Consider the following 26,022-nt stretch of genomic DNA (forward strand, 5'->3'; position numbering starts at 1 on the left):
GGGTGAAACATACCCAGCTGTACACTTGAAATGCTGTTGTTGTTTGTTTTGTGTGCTTAATGGAGTTACAAGGCTGCCCAATAACAATAACACACATACATATGGTTCTATTCTGAATTAATTTTTCTTCGAGTTATGGCCCCCGAAACATAGGAAATTGCTTAGTCATAACAGGGTCGATGCCACGCCCATTTTTTTTTTTTTTTTAATTTGAAGTTTTTCCTATTTATTGTTATAAATCCACTTGGGAAATGAAATACCCTTGACATAAAGCCCTTTTTTGCAAAGATAAAGCTTATTTTCTTTGTCCACGACCCCTTTTAAAAATCTTTTATATAAAAGTGGGCTTGGTGCGATTCGGGGACCGATTTCGTTATTTTTTATTCAAAGCATTCCTTATAGTAAAGGCAACCTCTATGCTGAATTTCGTCACGATAGGTTTAACGATTTTTGATTTATGATTAATAATATTTGTAAAATTGATTTTATCACAAGTGGGCGGTGCCAAGCCCCTTTCAAACATTTTTTTTTTTTTTCAAATTTTTATCAAGAATCTAAATATCTGTCCACCCGTCATATTTCAGCATTCTAGGTGTATTCTTTTTTTTTTTTTTATTTAGGTGTATTCTTGACGGCCACCGTGGTGTGATGGTAGCGTGCTCCGCCTACCACACCGTATGCCCTGGGTTCAAACCCCGGGCAAAGCAACATCAAAATTTTGGGCGAAGTTTATCTTGCAATTTGCGTCTTATTCCTTTAAAGTTTCTTACGAATTGGCGGGACAGCACCAAAAGCTTTACACTGACTCTGAGCGGCATCTGCGAGGCAGATGAGTTGTCATTGAGAAGCTTTTCATAGCAGAAATATATTCGGAGTGCTTGCCACATCACTGTCGAGAGGCGACCCCGCTTAGATAAACATTTTTCTAATTGAAAAACCTAACCTTACTAAGTTTTTAATATTGCTTTTCCTAGGGCGTGAACACAGGAGGTTTGGTGTGCTAGGCGAAGCATGCAACCACCACTCACGGCGGCCGTCAATCACGAGTATAGTTCTAGAAAAAGGTATTGTCATAGTAGTGTGCTTAAGCGTATATGCGTAGCGTAGAAGCGGTTAAGCGCATTCGCTTCTTCTTCACTACTTACTGTTAGTTAGCTGCATCACACAAATTACAGATACCCAGAAAATAGCACAGTGCAGCAAGAGCAGCTTTTTTACTACTCAGTGTTAGATGGCGCAGTAAATTGCGTGTAGTATACATGTTCATTTCCGTGTCCTTAGTTAAAAATATATGTTTACCTTTTATTCTACCTCATCCCATCTCCCATTTTCCTTATGCTTTTATTCACTCCTCCCTCTGTATTTCTCTGCATCTTTTTCTTCATCTTTTCTCTCACATCCTTTTCGCCCCATCTATACCTAAATCTCTATCTTCGTGTAACTTTCTCTTTCAAAGTCTCTTTCTCCTTTCTTCTTTTCTCTAGTTCTTCTTTTTTTCACCGTCTCTTATTCCAAATCATATTCCCAGTCCCATTACAGATCCAGCCCAAGTCGAAGTCCCAGACCCAGTCCCATCTTTTCATCCACTTTGTTTTCTCCTCCATCTGTCCCTACATCTCCATCTACGTCTAACCCTATCTCATTCTCAGTCTATTTCTCCTTCCCTCTTTTCTCTTCTCTCAAGTTCTTCTTATACTTCGCCGTCCCTTATTGCAAGTTAAAGTCCCAATTCCAGGAACACTCCCAGTTCCATCCCAAGTCACATCCCAGTTACAGTTCCAGTCACAATCACAGTCTCAGTTCAAGTCGCTCCCTGGGCCTTTTCCCAGACAAAAAAAGTGTCGCAAAAACTTATCTAGGCAAAGGGCTGCCTATATAACGAATTCCATTCAAATCGAACTTTGAGTAAATTTGTTCGAATAGATTGATCCACTTCCTAGAAAGAAACAACACAGAAACACTCTGCGGATTGCTATATAGCTATTTTGCAAATTAAAAAAAAAAGTTGGCGGATTGGTTCGGAGTCCATAAGCTACATACAAACATACATCTTTTTTATATAAGCATATAGAATAAAATGATATATTTATAAAGACTTAATTTCTTTAGTGCACAGACATGAGCATTTGTCGGAGTTACTTCGACGTTTACATTTGATTCCGTTTCGCTGACACGATTATGTTATGAAGGCGTCACGATTAATATTTGTTTTATGAAGCGTAATGAGCCCCCGAACGATGTGTCGATATTGCTGCCAATATAAAAACTAACTCTTCAAAAATCTCATTCGCGTATTTCAACTAACTCTACATATCTGAATCATATATTTTCATCATATACTCTTTGCAATTTCAACAAGTATTTTTCATCATAAAACTCTCTTTTACATATCACTCAGGGCCACATTCGATAGAGCAATATTACTTTACCTTGCTTCTAGCAAAATAATATCTCAGTAAAAAAGGAAAGATCACATGTGCCTTTCACCGCATATTATGTTGCAAATTTAATTCAATGACGCAATACCAAATATGCAAAGTAGATTCTAACAAAGTAGTTGATTGTACCGACACGGCCTTCCTGACTATCACACGCCCTCGGGTGTATTTAACATAAACAAAAACAAGATTATGTTGAACTAGCCGGTCCATGAGGACCTCACATAGACTAAATGAGTCTGTAGTGAAAAACAAGATTACTTATTATTATTTTTTTTTTATGTTCAGGTTTTTTTTATGTTCAGGGATCCATTTCTAGTAACATGTTGCTAGGCGAAATCATTGATTAAAATTACAAAACACTTGCTTAGGACAACAGCTCCCACAAGTTGCTCAATATTTCTTTCACACCATAAGGCTCTTGTTACCATATATAACAATAAAACGGTCGACACGACCACCACCTAGACCCCCGCCACATCTTTAAATGCCCCACACGCCATGGTCAAACAATATATTTGCACTTTTGCTTGCATAAAATGACTGTGGTGCGGTCTACAGCTATAAGCCTGATCGACGTCTTTTTCAACGTCTTCAATGTTCTCATCTTCTTTTTCGCTAACTGCATCATCTATATCCAACTCTGTGGGAACTTCTCCTTCTGGCAGTTTTCTCAAATACTCATGTGAGTATTTGTACTTTCTTTTACTTGCTAATGATTTCAACATATACCTGTCATCAGTAATTGGAATGAGGCCTAGTGGGCAACTTTCCCTATGAGTAGTTCTAATGGACTGGTCTTAGTTACCCGATTGGCCATGCAATTTAAAGCCAATTGTATTTCGTATAGTGCATCTTGCCAAGATCGATTACTAGTTTCAACAGCAGATTCTTTAAGGTGCTCATTACGCGCTCAACTTGAACATTAGCACGACTTGCACCGGTAGCTATTAAATGTAAATCCATTTTTTGCGAGGTACAAAAATCACGAAAATCTTTACTAGCGAAACATTTACCCTGTTTAAGTAAGAATTTCTATAACAGTTTTTAGCCATTCAAACGCTTTCTCCTTAGTGGTCGCAACTACCATAATATCATCCATATAGACTATTATAAAAGAATGAGCAATATCACCCAAAGCTAACATAACAGACCGTTGAAAAACTGAAGGAGTATTTTTGAGACCGAAAGACATAGCCAAGAATTCATACTGTTTCTCTGGTGTAACGAAAGCTGTACGTTCTACAGAATCGGGATGTACGGGGATTTGATAAAATCCACTTGCCATATTAAGACTAGAAAAGTATTTTGCTCCACGCAGTCTAGATATCTGGTCAGATATGAGAGGAAGTGGGTATTTGTCAGAGATAGTTTTCGAATTTATAGTCAACACAAAGACCGTCAGAGCCATTTTTCTTTTTGACTAGAAGAATTGGGCTGGCAAAAGGGGAACAGCTTGGATGAATGATATTTAACTCCAACTCTTCTTTTTCCTCTGAACTAACTCTGTAAGGTCGCCTCTGTACCGTTTTATTTGGGGCAATGAAACGTATATCTATCCGACCAGAGTTGACACGCGTTTGTGAAATACCATCAATGAACCAATTAGAATATTCTTTTAACAACTGTGGTAACCGTTTTTTATCACACATATCTAATTTTTTATAATTACTAACAAAATCCTCAATATTCAATGTAACTGAGCATGCATTTAAATTTTGATTGCTTGATAAAAATATCAAATTTGTCAAACGTCATTATAACACCGAAACCCTGACATAAAACTTCACGTCCAAGCACTATATCAAATTTTAAATAACAATCCGAAATAACATGAAACAAAATTCGTAAAACATGGCCACCTATTACAACTTTATATGAAACTTGTAACGTACCATTTACTGCACTATTAGCGATACCTTTTAATACTACAACATTGTTAAATCGCTTTCCATTAAATTTAGCCGAAATGGGTTTCTTTAAAAGAGAACATTCAGCTCCAGAATCAAAACAAAACTTATATGACTCACCATACTGACGAAGATATCCATTTGGTTCAACCACTGAACACACGTTCACCCGTTTTTCTGCCATATTTTCTTTTCTTCAGCTAATGACGAACTGCTCCTCTTGAGGCATGTTGTTGCAATGTGTCCAACTTCACCACATTTAAAACAAGTTAATGATTTCAGATCCCAACATGTAAATGTCCCGCGCTTTACCTGATTGTTGATTGATTTTACTTTGGTGTTTTTAAGACGACAGTCAGCGATTTTATGGCTAATTTTCGCACAAAATTGACACTTGACGTAGGCAGGCAGCTTTAGTTTCTTGTTCTCAGTACCACCATAAACTTGTCTTCCTGGACCTTACGCTTACCGAATGAAAAGGCTTTCAATTCCAGCTGTAGCTCATTTATGCTTTTGATGTTCGTTGTAAATATTAGACGATGTAAACGCTGGTCTAAATTTGCAGTGTGCGCAAAAACCACAGATATCGCAATTTCTTCAGTGCTAATTGACTTCCACCGTGATAGCAAAGATATAACCAAACGACTCCCATACAGTGAAAGACATTCCCCATCTCTTGGACGACCATTCATAATATTAATTAAAGTAGCAGCTGGTGTTTCAACACCCACAAAACGTTGCAAAAAATGTTCTTTGAATTGATCCCACGATATGCCGGTGAACGATAACCATTGCGATGCACTTCCCTGCAAAGATTTACTCAACACGATAATAAGTTTGCTACCCGCTAAAGGATTTTCTAACATAATCACGTCCACTGTTGAACACCAGGACATTGCATCAGCGCCAGGACATTCAGGATTGAATTTCGGTAGTGCAATTATTTTGCCCTCTTGATTTGATGATTCCTGCATTTGCAAGGCCTTAACCAGCTCAAGGAAGTTACGGTTTTGGGTCTCCAATAGTGCACGCCAATGGTCGCTTTCATTTTCTTGAGGCGAAGTCCATCCCACTTCTGATGTCGGAGTTACCTCGACGTTTTCATTTGATTCCGTTGCGCTGACACGATTATGTTATGAAGGCGTCACGATTAATATTTGTTTTATGAAGCGTAATGCGTCCCCGAACGATGTGTCGATATTGCTGCCAATATAAAAACTAACTCTTCAAAAATCTCAATCACGTATTTCAACTAACTCTACCTATCTGAATCATATATTTTCATCATATACTCTTTGCAATTTCAACAAGTGTTTTTCATCATAAAACTCTCTTTTACATATCACTCAGGGCCGCATTCGATAGAGCAATATTACTTTACCTTGCTTCTAGCAAAATAATATCTCAGTAAAAAAGGAAAGATCACATGTGCCTTTCACCGCATATTATGTTGCAAATTTAATTCAATAACGCAATACCAAATATATAAAGTAGATTCTAACACAGTAGTTGAATGTACCGACACATATATTTACATACAAACATAAAAAAAAAGAACTTTTGTTTAAGAATTTTTACGAAATGTAGAAAATTTTTAACGCAAGAGTTTTTTCGAGAGATGTATTACTTTTTATATTCAACTTAGCAGAGCTCACAGAGTATATTCCTTTTTGCGCCTAACGGCACCCCGTAACGGCATAAACTAATCGAGATAGATATAGACTTCTATATATCAAAATGGTCTGAGCGAAAAAAGAAATTCATTTAGCCATGTCCGTCAGTCCGTCCGTCTGTTCATAAACACGATAACTTGGGCACATTTTGCGGTACCTAATTGAAGTTTCCTGGACACTCATCGCAGATCGCTATTTAAAATCAACGAAATCGGACTATGCCATGCCCATTTTTCGATATCGAAAACTCGAAAAAGTGTGATAATTCTTTACCAAAGACGGATAAAGTGATAAAACTTTGTAGGTGAGTTAACCTTATGGCGCCCATTTTTAAAAGAAGGTTTTTTAAAAGTTTTGCAAGCTGTTATTTAGCAGTCGTTGAAGATATCATGAGTAAATTTGGCGAGAACGTTACTCTTATTACTATACTCCAGATCAAAATTAGCAAAAGCGGATGACGAACACACCCACTTTAAAAAAAAAATTTAAAAGTCAAATTTAGCAAAAAATTCAACATCTTAACATATATAACATTATACTATCATTAAAAAGAGAGGACTGTAGACTCATGACGGGTATTCTCCGGACAGTGCCTTCTGGCCTCACATGCCTTTAAATTAGGCTTGGTCATTGAAAGCAGACGGAGAAAGTGCGGGTTGGAGGAGGAAACGATCGAGCAAGTTTTATGCTCGTGCCCTGTGCTTGCCAGGATAAGACTCCAGCTATTAGGAGTTATACAGCTGTCAGGTGTAGAAGTAGCAAGTGGCTTAAGTCCTAGGAAGCTTCTAGTATTTTCCAAGAGGACAGAGTTATTCTAAACATAGGTTCTGGTATTTGAGAGGGTTTTTCAATTTGCTCGTTAAAACAAACTTCTGGTAACACTACGGACTCATTCATTCTATGCGAGGTTTTTATGGACAGGCCAGTTCAACCTGGCCTAACAGTATATAAGCAAATTATGTCAACATTCAATTCCAAAATTTGTCTCCAAAACTCGCAGCTGAGTATGTGATGTTCGGTTACATCCGAACTTAGTCTTCCTTGCTTGTTAACCATTAACAACATTAACACGCATGGACATGTATGTATGCCATAAGTGGCACCCGATGGCTCGAAGGCTCTAAGGAATATTGCCTTATCGTTACTTTGGATGTAAAAAATACATTCAACACTGCCAATTGGGCAAAAATTCTAGACACGCTGGAGCAGATAGGCATATCCTTTTACCTGCGCAGGATCATACGCATCTACTTTGAAGGTAGAGTGCTGGAATATGAAACGGCTGCTGGAGTAGAAAAGCTTGAGGTCACAGGCGGTGTTCCTCAAGGCTCCGTGCTCGGTCCACTGCTTTGGAATATTATGTACGACGGAGTATTTCGACCCAAGGTACCCAATGGGGTGAAAATTATCGGCTTCGCGGACGATATCGCATTGGTAATCACCGCCAAGCACCTAGGAGAAATATGCGCCAAATCTTATACAAGCATAGCGATGGTTCAATCGTGGCTTACGAAAAATGGACTGCAGCTGGCGGAACAAAAAACAGAGGCTGTACTCATATCAAGTAGGAAAAGGGTGGAGCAGGTCACTATAAGAATCGGCCGCCATGACATCGACACACTGCCTGCAATAAAATGCTTGGGGGTTGTGATAGACAGGAGGTTGTCATTCAAATCCCACTTAGAGTATGCCAATGGAAAGGTAGCAAAAACCGTAGCAGCATTATCTAGGATAATGATAAATGCAAGAGGACCAAAGCAACGTCGGCGTCAACTTCTCGCTGGCGTTGTAAAAAACCAAATACTCTGCGGGGCTCCTGTTTGGCATCAGGCCACGGAGTATAAATCATACTTCCGCGGGGTAAAGTCGACTTACCGCCTGTGTGCACTACGCGTGTGTAGCGCCTTTAAAACTGTCTCTGACGACGCAGCACTAATCATCGCAGGAATATGTCCTATAGACATATTAGCAAAAGAAGCAGCGACGATTTATCGGGATCAAAGCTCACGTAACGGAGCACGAGAGCGAAGCGTGCAGAACTGGCAGCCCAGGTGGAATGCCTCAACAAATGGTCGCTGGACACACCGATGTATCCCAGATATTAATATATGGATATCTAGAAAGCACGGCGAGGTAGATTTCTACCTCACACAGTTTCTGAGTGGTCACGGATGCTTTAAGGAATATTTGCACCGATTCAATCACGAGCCTAACAACATATGCGATCACTGCGGCGGCGATACAGTAGAAGATGTTTACCATGTATTTTTCGAGTGTCCTAGGTTCTATAGCTCGAGATGCAAACTGTGCAGAATATTTGCAGAGGATTACACTCCTGAAACAATTGTTGGATGCATGCTACAAAGCAAGGTGAAATGGTCCGCGGCATGCGATGTAATAGCGGAAATAATGAAGTGTCTACGAAGTCTTGAAAGGCTACGGCACAGCAGCGAACATTGAACAGTCGAGTTGTGTGGGTGAATAACAAATTGCTAAGGTGGAGGGTATCGAGCTGAGCACGTATTGGATGCAAGGCCTCCGTACAATTAGCGGCGTGAGAATGATAAAATAAGGAAATACCGTAATATATGTAGGTAATGTAATAGTAAACCAGGCGACGGATTGGAGACAAGGCCTCTTCAACCGTTCGAATACTGCCCCAGGTGAAGGAATAAAGCACGGATTGGAGACACGGCCTCTTCAACCGTGCGACCAAAAGCAGTCAACATACACGCAACGACAAACCTACGGATTGGAGACACGGCCTCTCCAACTGTAGAAACAACGAGTATGAGGGTAAACGTCTCACATGTAATCAGAGTTTATACTCGGATTGGAGAGAAGGCCTCTCCAACCGGTGGAAGTACGAGGAAAGCCCCGTTACGTATTGTGGAAAAAAAAAATTAAATGAAAAACGGAAAAACCTATTGAAATAAAAAAAAAAAAATTTCTATTTATACATATATAATTTATTTACACATATATACATATATAAAAAACAAAACCCTACAATACAAGTAGTCGAACGCACAAGCATGCCACAAGCACTATATGCACAGTGTTTAAGGTAGGCTTGGAAATATTCGTAGAATTGGTATGCGTCAAGCACATTCAGGTAGTAAGCAGGGCGTGTCAGTCCCAGTGTTAACCATACCGCGGCACTATCTAAGTACAGCAAAGTGACCCCGACAAACGTAGAGCTTAGTGTTCAACCTACCTCCCGACGGAATACTTGACGGTAGTACCGTGGGGTAAATGGCACTCAGACGGTAGGAGGTTTAGTGCGGTTAAAGTCCCACACTGACTATGAGGCTTTCAATGCTTCCTCCTCGTTAAAAAAAAAAAAAAAAAAAAACATGTATGTATGTCAAGCTTATATGATATATACATATACATACCTATTAATCTACTCCTAAAGTAAAATAATTCTAGCGAATGCTGGCTTTTCCACCATTCGTTCTAATTCAACATGTATGCATGTGGCGCATAATGTGATGTGGAGAAATTCCCACTCAAAGCAAGTTTACCCGTACAGTTCACAGCGAACAAATACACCAACTGCATTTTTTTGGAAAAAATTTAATTTTTGCAGAACGCAGGTGAATATTTCAAAATTTTACTGCAAAGAAGAAATATTCCAAAAGATCCATGGTTTATAGCTGTGTAAACAAAGCTTTTATGATTTTTGACTACGTTTTGGCAATTTGACACTTACTTAGTTACTTAATTGGCGCTTAACAGCTTAAACTGTTACGGCCGTCCAACAAGGCACGCCAATCGCTTCTTTTCTCTACCAACCGGCGCCAATTGGTCACGCCAAAGGAGTTTAAATCGTTTTCCACCTGGTCCTTCCAGCGGAGTGGGGGCCACCCTCTACCTCTGCTTCCATAGGCGGGTTACGATAGAAACACTTGACACGCTCCTATAATATATACCTACAAAGCTCCGCTTCCAAATGCAAAAACCCGTTTTGAAATCGGAGCATTCTGTGTACCGATGACATTTACATTTGAAGTGTATCATCGAATTCCTCCTACTTAGGCAAATATATATGGGTATCTGTGCAGTTTGTAAGTTGATATCTGCAATCTAACTTTCATAATTGGCTGCACTTTCTCGACAAACATGACTACTGTCATCTTATGGACTTACATACGTACATCCTCGTACATACATATGTATGTACAAAAGAAATGTAAAGAAAATCATCACAGTAATTTCCGCACAATTTGTTGACTTTTAAGCGTTTACATTATTACAAATATTTGTTGTACAAACAAGCTTCACATAAAATTGTGGATCCTTTTTCAAATGAGTGAACAGAAAATTTTACATTTCGTTAGAATTGATATATTTACTTTTGGTTTCGGTTGTTTTTGATTGAAGAATGATGTGAAAATTCTAACGCAAAAGTAAAGCGTTTAAAAGCATTTTTTTTTTTTTTTTTTTTTTTTTTTTGTTACCTAAGTATTACCGTTACCGTTCTAATACGAATTACCGTGCAGATAAGTTTTATCTAAATGCACTTAATATTAATAAAAGGGTGTTCCGCTAGGCACTTTCCAATTTCTTTTATAAACATTTCATGGAAATTTAAGATACAAAGAAATTACTTGGAATTTTGTTCTTATGTGGAGTTTCCAATATTATCCGAAATATCCCCCAAATGACCCCTCACGGTTCTCGAGATAATCAACAAAATCATCCGGTAAATACTTATATTATTATTATTAAAGGCTCCCAAAATGGCCCCGTAAAGATCCCGAGGAGTTCAAAAATAATCCAAAAATTACCCCAAACGGCCGCGGGAGAACCACGAAAAGACTGAATGAGAGCCCCCTAAATCAACCCAAAAAGTTCTCCAAATGAACCCTGCAGGACCCAAATGAATGAGCAAAAACCATTCCGAAATGACCCGGGGAGGATTCCTGGAGAGCTCTTCAAATCATCCCGAAATTAGCCCAAAATAACTCTGGGAGGGTCCTGAGGAGGTCACCGAAATCATGGCTCACACTCTGTGTAACAACGAAACAACAACAAAAAAAGCCCTCATTTTGAACTTATATTAAATATATAGACAAAACTGGACTAATCCAGAAAGTTTCGCAACAATTATTCAGAGATGTAGCAAAAAAAATACTGGACCCTTCACGAAATCTTACTGTCAAAATAACTTCGAAAGAGCACAAAAAAAATTAAAATATAGTCAAAATAAATTTCTAAGAGAACCAATTATTTATCAAAACTTAGTTAGAAACAAGATTGCGTGAAAATGGGCGTAAGTATCTAGTACTTGGGAAGTTCGATATGTAAACCTACAAGTATGCGTCTATACATTCCCCAAATAACATGTAAGTATTATATTACGTAGTATGAATTGGAATAACTTTTGAAAAATAAAGCCCTACTTATAATTTTCTGACTTTCAATTGTAATTTTCTGAACTTGAAAAGCAAATTTCTGAAGTTGCATTGCAATTTTCTGAACTTGAATTGTAATTTTCTGAACTGGAAATGAAAATTCCGAACTTGAATTGTAAATTCTGAATTTAAATTGGAATGTTCAGAACTTGAGTTGGAAATTCTGATCATGAATTGTAACTTGCTGAACTTTAATTATAATTTTCTGAATTTGAATTGGAAACTCAGAACTTGAATTGTAATTTTCTGAACTTGAATTGCAGTTGTCTGAACTTGCATTGTAAATTTCTGAACTTATACTAGAAAAGGACTGAAGTTTAACCACAACAGAGGTAACTTTACCAGAAAAAAAAATTCGGGTGGCAACCGATAGCAATGAGTCATTGTTTTATTATCGATAGCGACACTATCGGCAAGTGGTCGGTTTGTTATCGGCTTTTTATATCGATTTGTTAGAATAATGTCATCGATCCATTACATGCCGATGACGAATTGGTATTTCTTCGAAAACTTTTCGAACGCAAAATGATAACTTTTTGATAGCCTATCGATAACTTTTTCACAACAAATGGACAACTTTTGCATAAAAAAACTAATAACTCGTTTTTAACAAATAGATCACACGCCGATAACAAATAGGTGACTTTCTGATAACAAGCTCATAACTTGTTGATAATCACTCGCTCATTTTTCCAATAATAAATCGATAAAATTTCAGTAATTTTTTGATAACATGTCGATAACTTTTCGATTATTACGCAATATTTTTTCGATTAAAATCGATAACACAAATATAAACTTTTTTATCGATAAACAATTTAAAACATTACGACATCAAATCTGTAACTCGTCCAGACCTCGTCGAAAACAAACCGATAACTCATCGAAAAGAAGTGGCTCACGCGCAAATAACCAGTCGATGACGAAGCGCTAACGCATCTATAACAAACCGTAAACACTTCGGATGACGGAAAATCGGTCCAATATACTCGAGAATTAATTACATTATTGCGCGATTAAAGATATAGCTAACAAAAACAAAATTTAGCTTAATCCATTATTAATCAATTATAGGTAGAGAATCATATTGAAGGTTATATATATTAACTAGATTAATGATATGTTGATTATAAATACAATTTGCTAACTATTATCGAAACGATTGCCGCATTTCTATAGCACTCGGATCTACACGGCGTATACATAACATTCACTCGCTAAGCCAGCAGAAAAAATGGGAGCAACTGTTTCACGTTACAGGATTATTGACTCCTCTGAACTGGTGCTAATTGGATGCGCAGCGGAATTGTTAGCTGCCGCACTTGTTTTAGCACTGCTTAAGCCTGAGCTATATTATTTTAAATAGATAAAACAAAAGCCAGGGAGTATACCAGAACCACCTTCGACTAATCTAGTTACAAATGCGTCCAAAGGGCTGCAAATCGAGCAATTGCCATTTCGAAGGACATCATATTGACAAATGTGTCAGTTGAAAGCACTGTGTGGAGACAGCATAAGAACTAGTACCATCTCTTAATTCAATAATTCTGCGCTACATCGGAAGTAGTGCTATTCGCTGCTGCATAGTTACACAATTTTTCACTTTAAAGAACACACGATTTTCACAAATAATATTTACAACTTTTTTTCTCTATTCACAAACAAATCGCGAATAACGTTTTAAGCGACGAAACTTTGAAAAAATTTACTCTATGCGGATTACCGTTAATATTGCTGTCTGTCATTGCTCAAATACCATTCCTATCAATATACAAACTGTTAGATTTTTCATAATTAAGACTTATTTATTACGTTCCTGAAAAGTTATGGCTGTCGCTTGCAACGTTATTCGCGAGTACCCCTCAATTGTTAAAAATTTCTTTGTTTACTTTACAAACAAAAAAATGACCATCGCAGACAATTAGTGATCATTTATCATTCATATCAGTTGGATGCGCTTAATCACTTGAAATTGGCAAAGTGCAAAAAAACTTTCAGGTATGTATGTCGAATCAAGACGTACCCACATTGCATAAAAAACTTTAAACACAAAATCCTACTAAAACGCAAAAAATCACTTAACTTCACCCTCCTGCTTCGTTTCAATAATTTTTTTTGTTCGTCAACGATTTCTGTTTTTTTATACCAACTCAAACGTATATTTTTTTCTAGTCGCCTTTCGTAAAATAGCTTCACAATGCGTTACCCAATGGCCCAGCTATGCTGAAAAAAAACATGAGAAAAAGTTCGATCTAATTGTGTTGATGGAATATGGGAAAAGCAAATAGCAAACGGCAAAAAAGAATGTGCATTCTTAATTTTTTTTTTGTCTTGATTTTATAAACTTTTGAGAAGCTTTGTACAAATTTGACTCACCTAAATCAAACAAAAAAATCTGGTAGCTGAATCCCTTAATGGGTTAGAGGTCTGTGATATTGGGTTGTAAGCCAAGTTGGTGTAGTTCATTTACTTAACATGTGAGTATGTATGTATAAGCAAAACAAATTGCGTATGCTGACTGTACGGAAGTGAAGCTCTTTATTGTTTTATTTAAAATCTTTTATGCCATTGACCAAATTTATACAAAGAATTGATCTTAGATTGAAGTCGAATTGAATTATATGAAAAATGAATTTATTTACATCGAAATTTAATGGAAATCGATTATACATTAAATTTAAATAAAATGTATTTAAGCGAATTCGAAATAAATTGATCTGAAAAGAAATAAAATTGTGGTTTCCCTCGAAACTTAAAATTAAATTCAATTGAAATTGAACTGAAATCAATTTAATTTAATTTTTACCTGAATTTAAAGAAAACTTAATATAAATAAATTGGCCTTACCAAATATCAACTGAAATTAAGTTAAAACTGAATATAAATCTAATTGAATTAACATCGGGTTAAAATCTCATAAAAACTTGAGCTAAAACTTTATTAAAAATTAATGTTCGCAAATGAATTTGTTATTGGTGTAACTGCAATTGAACAAACATTTTATTTAAATTAAATTAAAGTTTAATTCAAATTGGATTGATTTTGAATTGAAGTTAATATCAACTTGATCAATTAAAATTGAATAAAAGTCAAATTAAATTGAATTGAAATGTGACTGAACTTCAAATAAAGTTGAATTGGAATTGAATTGAAGTTGAATTTGAATTGAATTGCAATTGATATGAGCTAAGATTAAAACTGAAAACAAAAAAATCAAAATTGAAATAAAATCGAGTTGAATTTGAAATGAAGTTTAATTGAAATAGAATTAAAATTGAATTGAGCTTGAAGTGAGACTGAATTAAAAGAGAAAAGTAACTGAACTTAAATTGTTTTCGAATTAAACTGAAATTTAATGGAATTGAAATAAACCTGCAACTAAAAAAACTTGTAAATATTTAACTGCGATCAATTTCAAATCGAAATTTTTGATGAGCTGAAACTTATGTGTAATTAAATTAAAGACATTAATGAGGTTAAATTGAAAATGAATTAAATTGAACTGATACTAAATGAAAACTTAGTTATAATTGAACTAACAAAGAGTTGAGTTTTGAAAAAATCAAAGTTTAAAAAAATTGATTTTAATTTGAACTGAAAGTAAACTTAAATTTATTTAAGACTGAATTTCGAATAAACTGAAATGATATGAGATACAATTTTTTATCGAAATTGAATTGATTTAAAAACGGAATATTTTAAAAACTGAAATTGAAAAATTGATATTGCAATAGAAAGAAGTTGCACTGGAAGTTTAAACTGAAATTTAAACTAAAGTAGAATTGAGTCTGGACTTAAATTTAGTTGAACTTAATTTGGAACTAGATCGAAATTACATTATAATCTATATACACAATTTTGGTAAAATTTAATTGCGATTAAATTAAAATTGATCTTAGAGCGTAAGCAAATGATTCAAAGTTTTCACTTCAAAATTATCGTATTAAATAATCATATAACCACATGCTAATTGTGACCGTTGTAATACAACAATGGACCTGCATTCATACACACACACACACACGTGTATATGAAAATTTATTGGAGCGGAAACATATACTCCGTAGTTAGAAATAAAAAAGTATACACTAACGTAACAAAGCAAATATAAAAGTTTGAACACAAACAGAAAAAAAAAAAACAAGTAAGGAAGTCTAAGCTCGGGTGAAACTGAACATCACATACCCAGCTGTACACTTGAAATGCCGTTGTTGTTTGTTTTGTGTGCTTAATTGTGTTACAAGGTTGCGCAATAATACATATACATATGGTTCTATTCTGAACCAATTTTCATTTAAAGGAAACAAAAAGGATACAGAGGCTAACACAAATGGCCTCGAGCGGGTAATAATGCAGTTTTCCTTAAGATATTGGGATTTCCCTACTGTTTATTTTAAAATAAAGATATAACAGAACAATAAACATACACACACAAGTGCTATTGTACTAAAAAGCGTTATTACGAAAAAAGGGGCAGGGTTATTAACGAAATTTTCAAGTTTTACTAGAAATAGCTTATTACCTGCATACACAATTTTACAAAACCTTTTATATAAAAGAAGGCGATTTAAAAATTTAGTCCACTTTTGCTGAAAATATTTCCTGTTAAAAGGTATACGTGTGCACCAAATATTTTGTTGAGTTGCGGCTCCAGAAACGTTCCGAAATGCATTGTAATAAAGGAGCAGTGCCACGCCCATTTTTCAAGATTACCATTTTTTTCCCATTTCTTGTTATAATGGTCCAAAATACGATTGGTGCAAAACTATTTTTCGCTAAGATTTAACAAATTTTTTTTGCCTACGACCCTTTTTAAAGTCATTTATATAAAAGTGTGGGCGGTCCCCAACCAATCTTATCCATTTTTACTAGAAATATTTCCTGCTATAAGGAAAATATGTGTACCCAATTTTGTTACGATATGTAAATTTTTCTTCGAGTTATGGCTCCCGAATCATTGAAAATAGCTTAGAAAATTCGTGCACAACTTTTAAAAATCTTTTATATAAAAGTGGGCGTGTTCCTTAACCGATTTCGATTTTTGACTTATGATTAATAATATTTGTAAAATTGATTTTATCACAAGTGGGCGGTGTCACTCCCATTTTAAAACAGTTTTTAAAATTTTTATCAAGAGTCTCCATATAAGTCCACACGTCAAATTTTAACGTTCTAGGTGTTTTATTTACTAAATGATCAGGTTTTTTGTGTTTTCCAAAATGTTTTATACATAAAAAGTGGGCGTGGTTATCATCCGACTTCGCTCATTTTCAATACCAATCTATCCTGCGTCCAGATAAGCTCGTGTACAAAATTTGGTAAAGATATCTCGATATTTACTCAAGTTATCGTGTTAATTTTTTTTCGATACTGATGATTTTGATATATGGAGGTCTATATATATCTCGATTCCTTTATACCTGTACAACCAACCGTTATCCAATCAAAGTTATAATATCCTGTGTACAAGTACAGCTGGGTATAATAAAACAATATATACCCAGCGGGGACACTTGATTGAAACATCCCTCTTTTTACTTTTACTTTTGTTTTGTTTTGTTTTACTTTTACTCTTGTTTTAACTTTAACTTAAACTTTTGCTTTTACTTCTTCTTTTACTTTTACCATCAATTTTACTTTTATCTTTACCTTTAGTTTTATCCCTACTTTTACTTTGTCTTTTAATTTTATTATACTCAGTTGAGCAGAGCTCACAGAGTATATTAATTTTGTTCGCATAACGGTAATCCGTAACGGCATAAACTAATCGAGATAGATATAGACTTCCATGTATCAAAATCATCAGTATCGAAAAAAATTGATTGAGCCATGTCCGTCCGTCCGTCCGTCTGTCCATTAACACGATAACTTGAGTAAATTTTGAGGTATCATGATGAAATTTGGTATGCAGGTTCCTGGGCACTTACTTCAGATCGCTGTTTAAAATGATCGAAATCGGATTATAACCACGCCCATTTTTTCGATATCGAAAATTTTGAAAAACCGAAACAGTGCGATAATTCATTACCAAAGGATAAAGCGATGAAAGTTGGTGGGTGGGTTGACCTTATGACGCAGAATAGAAAATTAGTAAAACTTTAGACAATGGGCGTGGCGCCATCCACTTTTAAAAGAAGGTTGTTTAAAAGTTTTGCAAGCTGTAATTTGGCAGTCGTTGAAGATATCATGATGAAGTTTGGCAGGAACGTTACTCTTATTATTATATGTACGCTTAATAAAAATTAGCAAAATCGGAGAAGGACCACGCCCACTTTTAAAAAAAAAATTTTTTTAAAGTAAAATTTTAACAAAAAATTTAATATCTTTACAGTATATAAGTAAATTATGTCAAGATTCAACTCCAGTAATGATATGGTGCAACAAAATACAAAAATAAAAGAAAATTTAAAAATGGGCGTGGCTCCGCCCTTTTTCATTTAATATTGTCTAGAATGCTTTTAATGCCATAAGTCGAACAAAAATTTACAAATCCTTGTTAAATTTTTTAGGTGCATAGACCCTATGACTATAAATGTTTTCTGTGAAAATGGGCACAATCGGTTGAAGCCACGGCCAGTTGTTATACACAGTCGACCGTCTGTCCTTCAGCTCGGCCGTTAACACGAATGAGCAAAAATTGATATATCTTTACTAAACTTAGTTCACGTACTTGCTACGTACTAAAAAGCATTGTAAAGTGTGTGTGATACCTACCATATTAAGTAGAAGAAAATGAAAAATGTCTGCAGGGTGAAATAAAAAACCCTTGAAATATTGGCAGGAATACTGTTCGTTGTATTACATATACAAATAAATTATCGGTACCCGACAGATGATGTTCTTGGTCACCCTGGTCCACATTTTGGTCGATATCTCGAAAACGCCTTCACATATACACTAAGGGCCAATCCCTTTTAAAACCCTCACTAATACCTCTAATTTCATACCCATATCGTACAAACGCATTTTAGAGTGATCCCTGGTCCACCTTTATGGCGATATCTCAAAAATACGTCCACCTGTAGAATTAAGGCCCACTCCCTTTTAAAATACTCATTAACACCTTCCATTCGATACCCATGTCATACAAACATATTACAGGGTTACCCTAGGTTCATTTTCCTACATGGTGATTTTGCCTTATTTTGTCTCCAAAGCTCTCAGCTGAGTATGTAATGTTCGGTTACACCCGAACTTAGCCTTACTTACTTGTTATACTCAGTTGAGCAGAGCTCACAGAGTATATTAAGTTTGATTGGATAACGGTTGGTTGTACATATATAAAGGAATCGAGATAGATATAGACTTCCATATATCAAAATAATCAGGATCGAAAAAAAATTTGATTGAGCCATGTCCGTCCGTCCGTCCGTCCGTCCGTTAACACGATAACTTGAGTAAATTTTGAGGTATCTTGATGAAATTTGGTATGTAGGTTCCTGAGCACTCATCTCAGATCGCTATTTAAAATGAACGATATCGGACTATAACCACGCCCGCTTTTTCGATATCGAAAATTTCGAAAAACCGAAAAAGTGCGATAATTCATTACAAAAGACCGATAAAGCGACGAAACTTGGTAGATGAGTTGAGCTTATGACGCAAAATAGAAAATTAGTAAAATTTTGGACAATGGGCGTGGCACCGCCCACTTTTAAAAGAAGGTAATTTAAAACTTTTGCAAGCTGTAATTTGGCAGTCGTTGAAGATATCATGATGAAATTTGGCAGGAACGTTACTCTTATTATTATATGTACGCTTAATAAAAATTAGCAAAATCGGAGAAGGACCACGCCCACTTTTAAAAAAAATTTTTTTTAAAGTAAAATTTTAACAAAAAATTTAATATCTTTACAGTATATAAGTAAATTATGTCAAGATTCAACTCCAGTAATGATATGGTGCAACAAAATACAAAAATAAAAGAAAATTTAAAAATGGGCGTGGCTCCGCCCTTTTTCATTTAATTTGTCTAGGATACTTTTAACGCCATAAGTCGAACAAAAATTAACCAATCCTTTTGAAATTTGGTAGGGGCATAGATTTTATGGCGCTAACTGTTTTCTGTGAAAATGGGCGAAATCAGTTGATGCCACGCCCAGTTTTTATACACAGTCTTCCGTCTGCCCTTCCGCATGGCCGTTAACACGATAACTTGAGCAAAAATCGATATATCTTTACTAAACTCAGTTCACGTACTTATCTGAACTCACTTTATCTTGGTATGAAAAATGAACGAAATCCGACTATGACCACGCCCACTTTTCCATATCGAAAATTACGAAAAATGAAAAAAATGCCATAATTCTATACCAAATATGAAAAAAGGGATGAAATATGGTAAGGTAATTGGATTGTTTTATTGACGCGAAATATAACTTTAGAAAAAACTTTATAAAATGGTTGTGACACCTACCATATTAAGTAGAAGAAAATGAAAAGTTCTGCAGGGCGAAATAAAAAACCCTTAGAATCTTGGGAGGTATTACATATATAAATAAATTAGCGGTATCCAACAGATGATGTTCTGGGTCACCCTGGTCCACATTTTGGTCGATATCTGGAAAACGCCTTCACATATACAACTACCACCACTCCCTTTTAAAACTCTCATTAATACCTTTAATTTGATACCCATATCGTACAAACTCATTCTAGAGTCACCCCTGGTCCACCTTTATGGCAATATTTCGAAAAGGCGAACACCTATAGAACGAAGGCCTACTCCCTTTTAAAAATACTCATTAACACCTTTCATTTGATACCCATATCGTACAAACAAAGTCTAGAGTCACCCCTGGTCCAGAAAGGCCCACTCCCTCTTAAAATACTCATTAATTCATTTCGTTTGATACCCATATTGCACAAAAGAATTCTAGAGTCACCCCTGGTCCACCTTTATGGCGATATCTCGAAACGGCGTCCACCTATGGAACTAAGGATTACTCCCTTTTAAAATACTCATTAACAGCTTTCGTTTGATACCCATATCGTACAAACCCATTCTGGAGTCACACCTGGTCCATCTTTATGGCGATATCTCGAAAAGGCGTCCACCTATAGAACTAAGGCCCACTCCCTCTTAAAATACTCATTTACTCCTTTCGTTTGATACCCATATTGCACAAACGAATTCTAGAGTCACCCCTGGTCCACCTTTATGGCGATATCTCGAAAAGGGGTCCACCTATAGAACTAAGCCCCACGCCCTTTTAAAATAATCATTAACACCTTTCGTTTGATACCCATATCATACAAACAAATTCTAAAGTCACCCCTGGTCCACCTTTATGGCGATATCTCGAAAAGGCGAACACCTATAAAACGAAGGCCCACTCCCTTTTAAAAATACTCATTAACACCTTTCATTTGATACCCATATCGTACAAATAAAGTCTAGAGTCACCCCTGGTCCACCTTTATTGCGATACCTCGAAAATGCGTCCACCTATAGAACTAAGGCCCACTCCCTCTTAAAATACTCATTAACTCCTTTCGTTTGATACCCATATTGCACAAACGAATTCTAGAGTCACCCCTGGCCCACCTTTATGGCGATATCTCGAAACGGCGTCCACCTATAGAACTAAGGCCCACTCCCTTTTAAAATACTCATTAACACCTTTCGTTTGATGCCCATATTGTGCAAACAAATTCTAGGGTCACCCCTGGTCCACCTTTATGGCGATATCTCGAAACGGCGTCCACCTATGGAACTAAGGATTACTCCCTTTTAAAATACTCTTTAATACCTTCCATTTGATACACATGTCATACAACCACATTCCAGGGTTACCCTAGGTCCATTTTTCTACATGGTGATTTTCCTTATTTTGTCTCCATAGCTCTCAACTGAGTATGTAATGTTCGGTTACACCCGAAATTAACCTTCCTTACTTGTTTTTACTTTTGCTTTACTTTACTTTTACTTTGACTTTTAATTTTATTTTTACTTTTCAAACCAAAAAATGAAAAGCCGATAAGACTTTCTTTCTTACTTTCTTCTGTTATGAACAGCAATGCTCGACATTGCAAATTTGAAACTCCAACACAGCTGCGTATAAACACCAGCACTACCGTCGCAAAACAAAACTTTCCAGAAATGATAACAACGATTTCAATTGTACCGACTTGCGTTTATGTGAATTTCTCTAGCATACTTAAATTTTATTACCATCGACAAAGCTACGAAGCTGGAAGCTAATGGAATGTTTTGCAAAAGTCGACATTTAAATGATTTTATGTGAGCCGCCAAAATTCAAGACTTTGTTTTTATGGCTTGCATCATTTTTTTTTTTTTTTTTCACTACTAAAAGAAATGTTGTTTTCTTATGAAAAATGTTGTTTTCGTATAAATGCGTTTGAGTTTATAAAACACTAACTTTTAACACTCACATTAAAATATTTACGCGAATTACGTATTTATTTTTCTTGCAAAATGCAACGTTGCCATAGCAAAAAGAACAATAATACCAATTGAAACAAAAGTAACTGCTACAAAAATGGAAAGTAGCGAACCGCAAAAGAATTTAAAATACCGGAAACTAGAAGCTCGTTAGGCGTCAAAGAATAAGCTCCGATGGAAGAATGAGAGCGTAAGCTACATAAATATGTAGATACCTATGTATGTATGTATGTCGTTGAACGCACTGAAACCGATGCCACATAGAAGTTACAATATGCTTCAAACTTAGGAGCTAACAGCGGCAAGATTAGGTAAGTTTGAACTGGCCGGTACATGAGAACCTCACATAAATTGAACGAGTCTGTAGTGTTACCAGAAGTTTATATTAAGGTCCAAACTGAAAACCCCTATCAAAAACTCCGTCCTCTTGGCAAATACTAAAAGCTTTCTAGGACGTGGCATAGGTCAAGATCTGACAGCTGTATCACTCCTGCGTGCTTTGCACACAGAGCATATTAAGTTTGGCAACATAACGCTTGATCGTAACGGCATATACGTATCGAGGTAAATATAGACTTCCATATATCAAAATATTCAGGATGAAAATAGGAATTGATTTAGCCATGTCCGTCCGTCCGTTTGTCTGTGATCACCATACATTGAGTAAATATTGAGACATCTTATTGAAATTTGGTATATGAGTTTTGAGACTCATTTCCCATCGATATTTAAAAAGAGCGAAATCGGATGTATGCCACACCCACTTTCTATGTACATTTTGGAATACACAAGAAACCTGATTATTTAGTAAATAATACACCTAGAATGTTGAAATTTGACGTGCGGACTGACATTGAGAATCTTAGTAAAATTTTGAAAAAATTTTTAGAAATGGGCGTAGCACCGCTCACTAGTGATAAATTCAATTTTGCAAATATTATTAATCATAAATCAAAAACCGTTTAACCTATCATAACAAAATTCGGCAGAGAGGTTGCGTTAACTACAGAGAATACTTCGTTGGAAAATTAACGTAATGGGTAAAGGACCACGCCCGCTTTTGTGCAAAATTTTTAAAAGGGTCGTGGTCGAATTAAATAAGCTATATATTTGCAAAAATGAGCTTTATATCAATTTAATCTCTTTTCCCAAGTATAATTATAACAAAAAATAGGAAAAAATTTAAATTTTTATAAAGGGGAGCGGCACTGCCTCTTTTCCGTGTTTCGGGAGCGGTAACTCGAAGACAAATTGCCGGATCGTGATAAGATTAAGTATACATATTTTCCTTATAGCAGGAAATATTTCTAGAAAAAATGGGCGAGATCGGGTAAGGATCACATAATTGGACGAAGGTAGAAAGAAAGGGATAGATGGAGCGGAAAAGAGTGGGAGAAAAGGGATAAAAGAGAGAAGGACACGCATAGAAAGAAAAAGGTAGAGGGAGGAGTGAATAAAAGGACAAGGAAAGGGGAGAGAGGAATAAAGGAGAGTAAGAGATATAAACTTCTTAAAACTTAAGCAGATGGACCAAAGTTAGGGCAGAACAACGTCTGCCGGCTCGGCAGGTATACATATATAAAAGCTGCAGGGATGTAATCCCTAAAGTTTCAAGATATAACAGTAGTTGGGGTTTTGTAATTTTCTTAAAATTATATAACTGCAATTATGTATATCTTTCAACCTACCATATAGGCAATGAAATGTGGGGAATAGTACATGTTTTAGCAATTATTTATTTGTCTTCTTTAGGATTCATACAGAATATTTTTAGCCGCGACCCCTAGTAAATTTTTTAGACCCAAACTTGAACTTTTCTAGACAACAATGACGGCACATCGAGAGCAAAACGCTAACTTGTAGCAAAAAAATTGATTGTACGCCGATAACGTGCCGATAATTTTTGATAGAAAATCAATTACACGCCGATAGCAGGTCTTTAATAATTCAGTAACCCTCCCAAAATATGTATATTGATAACTGTTACCGTCGTTGAAGTTATGCACGAACCCAGGCGGATAAATAAAAGTCAAATTTTTAATAGAACACTGTGCTTTTAATTTCAAATATCAATTCAATTACATGTGCGAACTTAAATACGATTACTTAAAGCGAATCAATTTAATATGTATGAAAGGGAAAGGAATTAACTTTAAAATAATTTGTATTAAACCGCTGACGACAAAATGACTACTCCCGTTTTAGTTTCCTATTAACAGCTATTAACTTTATGTATATATGTACATCTGAATAAAGAATAACGTGAAATGAGAAAATAGGATAAAGGCTTAATACATATGTTCATGTGTATGTATATTAGTTAAATGAATGTGTATGGTGTTATTAGCTAAATGAAATAAAGTACTGCCTCCTTAACTAGACCTTAGACGACGGTAACAATAACTTTTCGATGACAAACCGATTACTCATAGAAAAGAAAACGAAAAAACGGGATTCAAGGGGTTGTGTAGCGCAATATATAGCTTCTCCAACCCAATTGTCAACCTCACCTTCGAGCGGCGAATCCCGTTTCACTAACAGACGAGGCTCTGGCGACCCCAAGCTCCTCATGGAACTTGGGGGTGGGGAGGGAGGGATGGCCTGAAGGTTTAATGTGGCCATATAAATCGTTCCCGAGATGGTCGGGCCAGCACCTTAATGGTGCTGTGTTACCGGAGCGTATCGGATCTGTATCCGACAAAGGACCATCACATCGATAACACTCCCCAAAGCCTTCGGGGAGTAACCTAATCGCTACAACAACAACAACAACAAAACGAAAAAACAGTTAATAAAAAACCAATAACTCGTTGATAACGTTTGGTATAGATAACAACTGTGTAATACTTCAATAAGAAATATTTAACTCGTCTATACCGCGTAGACAATACGCCGATAACAAACCTCCGATACCTAATTGACGACGGGTATTATCAATAACAGACCGTTATCACTTCCATAATAGCTAACACTCCGTCTAGGTTCAGTTTTATCTATATCTTTCCTTTCCTCTCCCTTCTTTTTTTGCGAAGTATGCTTCATGGGATATCAAACAGGCTCAGTCCCGGTTAACTGAAACTGTTCTATATTGACCAAATAATTTTTTATTCCCAATAAGATTGCCAGTGTATACATATCTTATCATAATTCTCAACTTGAACAGGCGAGCTCTGGCGAGCACAATTTCCACGTTGAAGAAACTCCCCAAAGCCTTCCGGGAGTCTCCTTATCGCTACAAAAAGAGGAAGATTCTAATAATCGGGCATGCATTTGTACGTCCATATTCTCCAAAAAAAAAGTTGAAACATGCGCCCTAGCAGATTCTCGCGGATGTACCGTAAGATATTCTACAGTGCTGTACCATCCGTGAGCGTAGTCCATCATTTTAATCCCCATAGCTTTCGAAGGTGAATCGAATTAATAAGATGTGTGAGCTAGGGACCAAGCATACCCATTGGACGTTTTATTTATAAACATTTTTACAAATGGTTTGACATATTAATAGTTATCATTTGGGCGTAAGTAGTTTTCTATTTGTGATCGTTTAAGACAATGTGGGCCCTGGTCCCCCCAGCGGGTAAGGCGGCTTAGAATATACCCATGGTAGGTATGCCTATCCTAGGAGGCCACTAAAATACCAAATTGATTCAAGGGGTTGTGTAGCGCAAACCTCTCAATGAGTTGCCAGCGCAATATATAGCTTCTCTAACTCAATTGTCAACCTCATATACGCGTGGTGAATCTTGTTTCATTTACAGCCGAGGCTCCGGTGACCCCGAACTCCTAATGGATCTAGAGGGTGGGAGAGCGGGATAGCCTAGAAAGTTTCATGTGATTATACCAAATCGTTCCCGAGGTGGTCGTACCAGTAACTTTATTATGCTTGTTACCGGTACGTACTTGCTCTGTATCCGGCAAGGGACCATCAACATCGGTAACACTCCCCAAGGCCTTCGGGGAGCATCGTTATCGCAACAACAACAACAAAAACATGCGGGTCCTGGATATAGCTCTTTGTGCCTAGGTAAAGTCTAGTAAGGAAACATTAACTCCATCATTTGTGGTTGTGGACTCACGTTTCTTATCCTCCATGGGTGCTTCCAGTGCCAAATATAAAACGGCAAAGAGCAGTTTTTCCTAGCCGGCTTGTCATCGGCAAAGGTTTGGCAAATACTT

This window comes from Eurosta solidaginis, chromosome 3 (genome assembly GCF_040869045.1).
Source record: "Eurosta solidaginis isolate ZX-2024a chromosome 3, ASM4086904v1, whole genome shotgun sequence".
NCBI classification, from domain to species: Eukaryota; Metazoa; Arthropoda; class Insecta; order Diptera; family Tephritidae; genus Eurosta; species Eurosta solidaginis.